The 12344-nt window shown below is 39.3% G+C and overlaps 1 long non-coding RNA gene across 1 annotated transcript in view; it reads left to right on the forward strand.

Annotated features, from left to right (window-relative positions):
- LOC138159127 (uncharacterized) overlaps positions 1 to 1815 on the forward strand; it is a 57908-nt gene extending 56093 nt beyond the window's left edge. The window contains exon 4 of the long non-coding RNA XR_011167815.1: positions 1626 to 1815. This is a non-coding gene — a long non-coding RNA (uncharacterized lncRNA). The remainder of the gene's footprint in view (positions 1 to 1625) is intronic.
- The last annotated feature ends 10529 nt before the right edge of the window (positions 1816 to 12344 follow it).

Consider the following 12344-nt stretch of genomic DNA (forward strand, 5'->3'; position numbering starts at 1 on the left):
GAGAAGACAAAATTAGTCTCTGATGCACTGTAAAACTGACAGATTTCCTAGTGACTTTTCCTCTTACCTTTAAGGTTTATACATTTGTTGTTGCAGGGTGGGGTGGGGTGGTGGTGGTGGTGAATTATCTGACAGTCATTCAAAATTGAAAGGGATTAAGAAGTGTTGACAAGTCTAATCTTTTGAGAAAAATGTCCAATCAAAGGAAAATAAGAGTACTATAGCAGTATCTTATCACTTTATTCATCCATAATCTGTTTTCTGTCCATTCCCCAAATTTACAGAATAAAAAATTGTAAATAGTCTTCTTTATATCAATCAACAGCTATTTTTGAGCACTCTCTATGCTTAACATACTGTGGTTGATGATACAGAATAAGTACGGTCTTATTTATGCTCTCAAAGACTTACAGTCCTATTAGTAAGGCAAGACTAAAGCAAATAAAACAATTAGTGAACAGGATAGCAATTAAATGCTAAATTGTGTGGTACAAACTATAAGAGACATAGTAATTCTAAGAATGGGAAAGTCAGGACCTTAGTAGTCAGAGAAGTTTTCATGGGGTAGGTGGAACTTGAGACTGGGCAGAATTTGGATGGGCTGAAGAGAGGAAGCAAGAGGCATGGAGGAAATTAACCCGATTGTAAATGAGCGTTCATATTGGAGAATAGGAGGAGGAGTGGGCAGGGAAGACTGTCTAGAAAAGGCTGGACAAGATTATGGAGGTCACTGAAGAGCAACTATTAAAGGGTTTTTGAGTAGGAAAGTGTCACCATAAAAGTGATGTTTAAAGAATATTACTGTAAATCAGGACTGATTTACAGCAGACAGGAACTGGAAACAGGGAAACTAATTAGCAGGCTATTGTGGTAATTCGGCATGAAATGATGAGTCCCTAGAGTATGGTGACATCAGGCTTTGGGAAGACAGAAGGAGGAACGTATACAAAATACATGGCAGCTAGATGTGACCAATTAATAAGCATTTATTAAAACATCTACCATGTGCCAGGCACTGATACAAACAAGGACCAAGATGAGGGCTTATTCAAAGATAATACCAAGGTTCCGAGCTTGGGTGACACAGAGGAGATTGTACTCCATTTCCTGGCAGGAAATAGAGTTTTAGTTGATCTATTTCTGGTTGGCATCCTTCCTGCCTCCCACAACTTTCATCTTGTTTTAGGTTGCAGAAGTGTAGTAAGTTATTAGAGGCATGCCTAATTCTATGCAAGGGAAAACAATATTTATTTTTAAAATGTTGGTTGGTTCCTTGCACCTGATTTTTTTGATCATTGTTGAATTTGCCACTTAGTTATCTTGCTGTTAAATATATAAAGATCCCTGGAGTTCATTAAGTGAAACAGGTGGGGGTGTATTCAGTCCTTTGGAAAAAACAAAATTACTTGGAATGTTTGTTCTTTGACTAATAGTCTAGTTACCCTGACCCACCTTCTGTTCTCAGAGGACTGAGGCATTGAGAAAGGGTTGTCATAACTAGTTTAATTCATACAAGGGACTAAGGAAACACTAGTGAGACACCTTTACTAATTTCATTAGGGAAGTTTAAAGTATTTCTACTCATAAGGTAGGGTCTTGATAACATTTTTGTATTTTTCAATCAGAGTATGAAAATCTCCATCAACATAACAAGTAAAGGACATTTTCTGATTTCCAATGGTAATTCATCCCATCCCTGCCATGCTATTTTCTTCTGAGAGGGTCAAAAAGAAGATTTAATACAAAGAGTCCTGTTTCCAGTTTGCCAAAGTGGAAGGCATGTCACCTCTAGAACAGCATCCCTGATCCTCTTCCCAGTTGGTAATTATTTCATCTTCTTCCCTACCTCACCAGATACTTTCTATATACATATTATTTTCTATTATAGTTTTGTATTAGTTATAATTACAGTTATGGATATACATGTCACCATCCCCTACTACTTGCCAACTCTGTTGGGGAGGGGGCACAATGTCTTCATTAAGCTTTCATTAAGCTCCCTAAGCTGCAGGGATGGGAAACCTGTGGCCTCAAGGCCACATGTCGCCCTCTAGGTCCTCAGGTGCGACCCTTTGACCAAATCTAATCTTCACAGAACAAATACCCTTAATAAAGGATTTGTTCTGTAAAACTTGGACTCAGCCAAAAGGCTGAACCCAAGGACCTAGAAGGCCACATGTAGCCTTGAAGCTGCAGGTTCCTCACCCTTGCCCCAAGGGTTTAGTGCTTTACACAGAGTAGGTACTTAACAAATGTCTATTAAATGAATGAAGCATGGCCAGGCCTGTGGTGAAACATGAAGATGCAATGGAAAGTGTGATGGATTTGGAATAAGAGGATCTGTTTTAATTCACAGTTCTGCTGCTTACTACGTGTGTGACCTTGGGGTAAGTCTCTGGACCTTAGTTTTCTTAACTGTAAAATGATTGAGCTAAGCCAAGTGACCTCTAAGGACCCTTCAAGCTCCATGCCTCTGGTCAAAGACACACAACATACTGAGCATAGTGAGCATTCTTAAAGTTCGCACGCTTGCACACACACGTGCACACACATGCACACACACAGAGTTCCTTTTTATTTCATTGTATTGTTCCTCTTTATTACAAAGACCTCAAGTTAGAGTATTTCTATCCATTGGACATTGTCCCCTGTGAGCCAATGAAGCCATACAAATCATCTTGACAGCTGTTTATAAATTATCTAGCAACTCCACCAGCAGCTTGTTTTGCTTCCTACAGGGTCCAGCTTGTCATGAAAAAAGTTGTGTGCTACACTTTTCACTATATTTAGCTTCCTCGGATGGTTACTTCTACCTGCTGTTTGGGACTCTGGCTGGGAGCCACAGTGGTTGCCCAAGGACAGGGTGCGGTAGCTGTTTTTTTAGGCAGTCTCCTGTGTCAGCTTTTCTCATAGGGGTAGCATTTTTGGGAAAAAAACAAAACAAAACAAAACAACTCAGCTTCATGGCTATGGGGAATGGTGGTTTGAGCACTTGGTGTGGTTTGGTGTGGTTTGAATCATTTTTCTCCCCCCACCACGGTTTCTTGCTGAGCCTGTCTTTTGGCCTGGAGTTACTCTTAAATAGAGTTATATGAAAGGTTGTCTGTTCTCTGTTTGAACCTGTGGCAAACCAGCCTCTGTAGCTCCTCCTTTTAAATACCAGTGGAGAATACTAGGTAGCATGGAGTAGTTGACTAGCACCTACATTGCATTAGCTGTAATCACAGCATCTGGGGCCTAGAAGGCATCTGTAGGAGTCAGCTAATTCCCTTTCCCCTCCCCCAGGCTTCAAACAGCAACACAGAAGCTGTCTCTCAGAAAGAGGATTCTCTATTTTTCAATAATTCTCCAGAGGGAGATTCCATAACTTTTATCAGTGACCAGTTCTAGTGTTTAACAACCCAAGTTGTGTCTAAATTATTGAAATACTCAATTCATGATATAGTTGGTACAATCATTTTGGCTGACTAGGTCAGTACACAGTTAATTGAAATGATTATCTGAATAGAACTTCATATAGAAGAAAACATTGATTTAACTGTACAACAGCTAGGTCCATGGTTCCATTTAAACCCAGTCTGTCAATAAATACACATCATTTAACTAATCTAAATCTCTTTTATTGCAGTTTAGTTCACTTTTTATTCATATTCTTAAAGAAGAAATGGGTGAAAAAAGAGGCAAACCATGACTTGTATATAAAAGGTTTTTATAAACATGAAGATGGTGGCCTACCTAAGAACTGTGGGCTCAAGGTAAGGATCAAGGGAGTCTATAGTTGGGAATTAGTGGCTGCTGTGGTAGAGTAGAGGGTTACTGTCAAGTTCTGGGAATGATGTTTTATAAGTAAGCTGCTTTCACAACATCAATTAGCACTGTATGTCATTGTATACTGACACCAATTACTCCCCTTCTGGCTTCCATGGGTCCCTGCCCACGGTTATCCCCAGTACTGAGCCACCAGGAGACACCTATTCCTGCCTTTCAGTTTCTGTCAAATCTTGCCCAGTCTGTCTCCAGTGCTAGGCCTCTCCCTCCCTTCCTCGCTTTCTCCCTTTCTCCCTCTCTCCCTTCCTTCCTTCCTTCCTTCCTTCCTTCCTTCCTTCCTTCCTTCCTTCCCTCCCTCCCTCCCTCCCTCCTTCCTTCCTTCCTTCCTTCCTTCCTTTCCATATATATATATGTACAGCAATGAACCCCACTCATAGTCACACAAGATTTCACAGCAAATGTAAGAGAGAAAAAAAGGAAAGAATTACAATACAGTATACTGAAAGGCAAAAGAAAAAAAAACATATGCATGAATAACTCATCTTCAGAGATGAGTTTAATCCTATAGGAGAACATGGACCTTTTATTACAACCAATAACTTTCAAGTAATCCCTTTTAAAAAAACTAAACCTGACTAGAATCTTTGAAGTGTAAACAGAAGAGACTGGAAAAATGGAAAGAATAAATGAAGGTCAAGGTTAATGAGGAGAAAGCTAGAGACAAAATTTGGACCTGGGTGTTATCTTTGCAAGTTTTCTGAGTAAAAGGTCAAACTTCAAGGCTGTGTTGATTTATATTTCCTTTTAGTTAATTAGTAATTCAGAGAATTCTTTCATACGTTTGTTAATGGTTTGCAACTGTTCTTTTGAGAATTATATGCTCATGTCCTTTAACCACTTATCTATTATGCTGTGGATGTTGATTTTATGTATTTCTCTAAATTGTCTATATACCAAATACCACTGAGACATAACTTCACTGAGATAGTTGACAAAGATTTTTTTTTCTATTCTGTCTCCTCCCTTCTTATCTCACATGTATTAATTTTGTTTGTACAAAAGCTTTTCAATTTTATGTAATCACATGATCTATTTTTTTTGTAATTCTTTCCTTTGTTTCATTAAAAATTCATCTATTCTTTTCTCCTAATTTTTTTATATGATCTTCACTAATAGGTCAGATATCCATTTGTAATGATAATGTAATTTGAATTTGAAGATCCCTTTGTGTTGACAAGGGTAGCAGGTACTTAGCACTTAGTAATTGATCAAGCCTCTGTTGGGGAAACAGAAGGTATGAACTCCTGTCTCCTATTGTTCATGTAACAGGAAGGGGGTCTACTGAAACAGGAAGCTAATGCTGTGTGTATTTAAGGAAAGCCCCAGAGAGGGAGAGTTAGACCTTCTTGGAGCAGGCTTAATGGAGGCAGAAGCTTCTGCCGCTGGGGGAGACTGAAGAGGAAAGGTCCCCGGAGGCTGGCAAGAATGATTTTGACTTGGAGAACCTGGATGAATTTGGGGAACCAGCTGAAACTTCTGCTGAGTCCGAGGGCCAGCTGGAGCTGCTGAGGATTTATGAGAGCCAGCCAGAGCTGCCAGAGACTGAGGAAGCATGACTGTGATGCTGGTACTTTGCATGAACCTGTTTGTGGCTTTGTTAAGCCTTGTCTTCCCAGGAACAGAGATTGTGAAGGATTTGAGATGGACTGGACACTGTGAGTTCCAATGTGGAACAGGAACTGCACAGAGAGCTGGACAAGGAATTGGGAGCTGTCTGCCTTTGAACCCAGGTGACAGTTTGGTGAATCCAGGTAGGATCTGGCACCATGGAAGGGGATACAGAGAATCTGAGAAACCACCTCAAGTCAAGCTGAAAGAAGACTTTACTTGAATACTGTGTACTGACTAAGAAATTGTAAATTTACTAGTGACGTAGGGGTGGAGGGTCTGTGTATTTTCTAATGACTGAATAGTGAATAATAAAGGATGATTGATTGACTAAATGATTGTACTAAGTGATTGATGACTGAATAAGTAATTGATTTGTAACTTAGTATGCTCCATGAGTGGAAAACTTTGACTATTGTACTTTGTGATTGAATTAAGGATTTTGTGAATGTTGAGTTACTGTGTTGAGAATGTTGAGAATGTGACTGTTCTTTGTTCAAAAATTTGTGACCACTGTAGTGGGAACTATGTGGCCATTTTTCTGTGATAAGTTATTGTAAATATTATATTTTGATTTTCTGTGATAAGCTGTAATATTGTGAATGCTGTACTTTGTCACTGTTTTGCTTTGATGTGTTATGGAATAAATAGAGTATTCACTGTGCTGTGTAATCAGAACCTTAAAAGCTGTTCACAGTAGCATTCTTCTGGAAAGCTGCTCATGCATGGCATTGCATCATTTTAAATTTATTGTGGAATAGAGACTAAAATGTTAATCCAAGTCTAATTTCTGCTTTCTAGTTTTCTCTGAAGTTTTTATCAATAAAAAGTCTTCCCCAAGATATTAAAGGAACAAGGAGAGGGCCTCTGAAATGCTGGGTACATCCTCTATGAAGAGTTCTAAGAAAACACTGCAAGGATCACATAGGATGAGTACAGCTTAAAGAGCTGTGTGGAAAACATGGGAAGAACCCATTTTGATGAAATAGCAAACCTTTCAAAGTGTGGAAGTAAAAGTTAAATATTTTATCCTAGAATTTTAAGAATGTTCTATTTTTGAAAATAAAAATATTTTATTTAATGTTAAATGCCCTAAAACTCAGGTACTTATGGCTGAGAAAAGTCACTTATATACAGGGTATTGCTGTTCATCTGGCAGCCATCTTGAATCATAAATGTAGTGCCTAGGAAGAGTTGGCTGATTGATTTATTATTAGCCAAATTTAATGTTATGCCAAATATCATGTTTTTTGCAAGGATTATTTTGTATCTATCTGAGAGTCAGAATGGAGGATTGAATAAATGCCTGGGAAGGGGGGTTGTGGTGGTCTCAAAAAGGAATAAAGGAGAGTCCCTAAACCCTCCCCTCTTCCTAATTTTCCTCAGTAACACAGGCTAGAAACTTAGGTGTTGTTCTCTACTCTTCACTCTTCTCTCACTCCCCATATCCTATCTACTGCAAAAACTTGTGGATACTCCTATCTCCCCTTCTCTCCTCTGATGCTGCCATCACTCTAGTACAGACCCTCACTACTTCATGCCCAGACAATTGCAATAGCCTGTGGGTTGGTCAGCCTGGTCTCTTTGCACTCCGATCCATCTTCAGCTCAGTCGCCAAAGAGATCTTCTAAATCTCAGATCTGACCATATCTCCTCCCTTCCCCATCCCACCGTATTCAATAAACTCCAGTGGCTCCCTATCTCTAGAATCAAATAAGTCCCTTAAAGCTTGCAAGTGGAGGACAGGAATGAAGATGGGGCACATCTTTCCTTTCTGATCTTCTCGCACCTTACTCGCCATCCCCCACATGCTGGTCTCCTGGTTGTTACTTAACTAAGATATTCCATCTTCACATTCCAGGCATTTTCATTGGCTGTAACTCCGTGCTGGGAATTTTTTCCCTCCTCATCTCCACCGCACCATTATTTCCTATTATCCCATGTGTAGTTTCTTTGTGCATGGTTACTTGAATGTTGTCTTGCCCCCTTGGACTTTGAGCTCCTCGAAAGTAAACACTGTCTTTTACCTTTCTTTGTATTCTTAGCTGTAGTGTCTGCCTCAAAGTGGCTGCTTAATAAAACTTTTTGGCCAATAGGACATTTGTCTTTGGGAAATCTCATTAAATTTCAAGATTGAATCTACTTGGTACTCACGTCTTATTCGTATCCTCTGCCCCTCTGATTGGACCCTAGCACTGGAAGGCAGGGTCTTGGGCTCCAGGGCCTCTGTTTAAAGAGGGGTCTCAGCACAATTTTCTCTCCATTTCCTACCAGTTACATTGATTTTTGACTTCTCTGGAACTCTCCAACATGTCCCTAGGCTGGCTACTTTCCCTCTTCCCGTTTCCTCCCTTTTTAGTTTCTTTTTGTCCATTGTCTTCCCCTGTTAGATTGTAAGCTCCTTGAGGGCTGGGACTGTCTGATTTTAATTGTATTTGTATCCCTTCCCCAGCACTTAGCACAGTGTCTGGTGCACAGTAGGCAATAAATGTTTATTGATATTTGTTGACTGACAATAGAATAAATGGGAATGTATCAAAAACAAACCTTTACTTCCCAACTTTGCTTCAGGCCAGGCGTGAATATAGATCACCAGTCTCAGGTTTAGATGAGTTGGTAAGCCTCAGAGCCTTAGTTTCTGCTTTCAAATTGTAGCCTTGTTCTTCCAAAGATGGTGACACTATTAACCTCTGTTGCCCAGAAGATAGATGGCACTAGGACTGGCTTCAGGTGTAAACTTTATCCAGGTGTTGACCATCCTTTATTCCCCTCCTCCTTTCTCTATAATGAAGGGGAACCCCCCCCCCCCCCACAAAGCCTCTATCTGATTAGAGGTACCGGTAATGAAATTATCTCTAAGAGTATGGTCAAGAGACCCCCCACCCCCCCAAGGTTCTTGAGACCCTTTCAAAAACCACTTGGATTTAGCTCAATCCAGTATTCACAGATTTCTCTCCATCTCAATAGCAAAAACACTCAATATGCAGTTAAAATTACCTTGTCTACCTCCAGTAAACCACTGTTTAAAAAATAAATAACCAGTAGGTGATATGTTTAAATGGCCATGAAACCCTTAGTGATTAACCTTGATGCTTGTTACTGGGATGCTGAACCAAGTAGGAAAAGGGGACAGAGGAGTAGATTCACCATGGTTCCGGTTGTTTCTCCAAAAAGCTGGATTGCAGTCATTCTGCAAAATTCTCTTAATCTAATATGTGAGCCAGGAAAAAAGAAAAGGGCCCAGCTGTCGGGAGGTTTCTAAGTCTCCCGAGAAGGCTCAGGCTCATGCCTTTGACGCCGCCTTGCTGCTCCTCTCTTCTCTCTCCAACTCTTTCCTTGTTGGCCTCCAGGGAGATGTTTTTTCAGACTCTTTTTATGCTGAAAACTCTTATCTCCCAGACATAATTCCTTTATTAAGAGTGTCATCTTATTGAGCTTGGAAGAAATAGAATTCCCAGGATCTTTAGCCACTTAGACCTCCTTTGAGGCAGTCAGTTCAGCCAAACCAGAAGACCTGTTACACACTAATGTTTTTAAAGTAAATGTGATTGGGCACAAGGTTGATTGCTCAAGTTTTGCTAAATTTGGGGATTGTTGCATAGCAGTGAAGGTTGGTCCTTTCCCTCACTTCTTAAAATACAGCTAATAAAATACAGTTAGGGTTTTCAGGTAGCCAACATAAAACAGGGCTGTTTGTGATCTCAATTTTCAGACAGAAGTGAAATGAATTCCACTCTGAAGATGCCACAATTCTTTATTGTTTAGTAAAAACAAAGCACAGAAATGTTAATTTTTTCCTTTTTTTTTTTTTTTGGGGGGGGAGGGCAGGGCAACTGGGGTTAAGTGACTTGCCCAAGGTTACACGGCTAGGGGTGTGTGTGTGTGTGTGTGTGTGTGTGTGTGTGTGTGTGTTAAGTGTCTGAGGTCAGATTTGAACTCAGGTCCTCCTGACTCCAGGGCCGGTGTTCTATTCACTGTGCCACCTAGCTGCCCCAAGAAACATTAATTTTTAATAAATTTTAAACATTTTTCTTTATTATTTGGAGACAAAGCACAGAAAACAAAGAAAAATTAGAACGTACAGACTCCTTGAATAGAGACAAACTAACATAAGTTGAGATTTCAAGGTAACTTTTCATAGTCTATCTCTCATATCTGGAGTCTATATATACCTTTTACCTTTGCCTCTCAGAATTCCCAGGCTCTTTCAAGGTTTATCTCAGTGCCACCACTAACATACAACCTTTCCTCATTCCTCACTCCACCAGGGAGTAACCTGCAAGTGACCCTGAATTTACTTGTGCCTATTATGATTTAGTCCTTTTCAGGACTGTTTGTGACCCTTTTGGGGTTTTTGTTGGCAAAAGCACTGAGGTGGTTTGTCATTTCCTTTCTGTAGTTCATTTTATAGATGAGGAAACTGAGGCAAACAAGAGTAAGTGACTTGCCCAGGGTCATAGAGTTAATAAGTGTCTGAGGCCAAATTTGAGCTCAAGTCTTCCTGACTCCAGGTCCAACACTCTATCCACTATACCACCAAGTGCCTGTGTGATAAAGGTATTTTTTAGAGGTAGCTAAGGTTAAGTAGGCAGTTAGGTTGTACCAGAATGCTGGGCCTAGTGTCAGAAGTTCAAATTCTGAATTGAAATCTTCTACCCCTGCCTCAATTTCCTCACTTGTAGAATGGAAACAATATTAGCACCTACCTCACAGGGTTGTTGTGAGTATAGAATGAAATAATAGGGCGGCTAGTTGTCGAAGTGGGTAAAGTGCTGGCCCAGGAGTCAGGAGGACCCAAGTTCGGTTCTGGCCTCAGACACTTAACACCCACACAAAAAAACTAGCTGTGTAATCTTGGGCAAGTTACTTAACCCCAATTGCCCTCCAAAAGGCAAAAAAAAAAATGAGATAATAATTGGAAAGTGCTTAGCACAGTACCTGGCCCATAGTAAGTGCTTTCTAAATGTTAGCTGTTATTATTACTATTATTATTAACTGTTTCTCTTGATTAAACATAAGCTCCTTGAAGGCAAAGACATTTCATGTCTGTTCTTGTAACCACAGTACCTACCATAGTGTGTATATATCATAGGCACTTAATAAATAAGTATTTGTTGATTTATTCATTAAAAGAAAGAAGTACTAGTATGAATAAATAGGTCCTTGTAAAGTACAAAGGACCAGTGCACCCCTATCTGACTCTATGACTCCAAATATCTGTAGCTTTACTAGTCCTCATATAATTCACCACAGTCCTTACTCACTAGCTGGGCCCCATTGGACCACCACCTTAAAGTTCATCCCTGCCCCAGACTCTAGAACCAGTCCAGAGAGCTTTAAAATAAGGTGCCTCATTGTGCATATGTCCCTTTTCTAGCATTGCCAAGAAGAAAAAAGGTCATCATAGTTTTTGAACTCCTTGGGAGCAATGGTTAAAGGGAAAATAGGAACATAGAGACACTGGAACATAGAGACTCTTTAAAAACTCTAAACAAGAGGAAAATCAAAGATGCTTCCAGAGAGGGTGATTCTATTAATTATGTTGTGTCACTACAAGGGGTCAATTAAAGTAACATAGCAGAAGTCCTATGATTCATTAACTTCACTATATCATTAGAAAAACAAATCATTTTTTGGTCCTACAATAATTGGTTAATTCCTTCCACTCCACATTTTACCCAGAAATCTCTGACTTCCTAGAATTTCAAGCAGGTATTCCTGATATCCCACAATTTTTGTTAACGGTTATATAAAGATGGGAGATAACCTATCTGATTAATCCTACATTTTCTCTATGAGTTTGTGGTAAAAAACTTTTCTTGCTCTAAAAAATAGAATACAAGTCTATTGAGAATAAAGCAGATTTGGGCAAGGAGGATAAATTTGGATATAAATGTGAGGGAGTTGGTATACATAATACAAGAATGTAACTTTTATAAAAAAAATTTCTAAATTAAACTACCCAATCTGGTCATTTAGATGTATATGAATTATATAAAATACTGCCCTAACCAAATTTCATCTTGAAGAAAGACAAAATAAAATGCAGATAGATTAAAGTATTTGCCCAGCTTAACCTAACGTTAGTGGCAGGGCCAGAACTTTGAAAATATGTCTGTCAATTTCCCTGTACTATCCATGAAACACCAAATTCATCAACATTTAAATATAAAATGGTTAGACTAGATGAACTCTAAAATTTCTTCCATTTCTAAGATTCTATAATTGCTGTGACTGCTATGAAATGTGACAGTGTTTAAAATAGTGATATAAAACCATCCTTCCCTAAATTAGGTATTTTTAAAATTGATAAAGAAGCTCTCTTAAATTTCAGTATTGTTGCATTCTGAAGTTCTATGATGGCTGTGTTCAAATTATATTTGAGAACTCTTTGCAGGCTGGATGCAAAGAGAAAATGTTCCTAGAGGACCCTCTTTCCCCCATTCCAGACATGTAGGCTTCCTGAAAGCTATCCCAGTTTCAAGATGGATCATGGGGCAACCTCCACTCAAAATCATAGCTCAAGAGCTCCTGCTTTTGTGTTGCTTTTGCTAGTCAACCAGAGAATATATACGTTTACAGAAAAAGACATTTAATTTATTGCAAATATTAATAGCCTTTCCTTTCTACCAATATGGTCTTGGTGCATGTCTCTGCTGAGTTGTTCTCTGTTGGCGTTTTTGCTGAGCTTAGCTATGCTTTCTACTTTGCCATCTCCTGGTCTCCCACTCTTTCATTTCATATCTGTAGGATCTTTTTGGTTTTTTAATCCTTTTTGTTATTTCAGACCCTGCTCAGCTAGTAAGAAAAACTCTTAGATACTGTGTGACTTTCTGTATTCCTTTGTTATCACACAGACTTCCCTAGTCTAAACTCTTTGAAATAGAGGCAGAAAATTTCCTTTAACC

This window comes from Petaurus breviceps, unplaced genomic scaffold, assembly GCF_028583685.1.
Source record: "Petaurus breviceps papuanus isolate PSGF00001 unplaced genomic scaffold, PetGlider_PUasm1.0 175, whole genome shotgun sequence".
Lineage (NCBI taxonomy): Eukaryota > Metazoa > Chordata > Mammalia > Diprotodontia > Petauridae > Petaurus > Petaurus breviceps.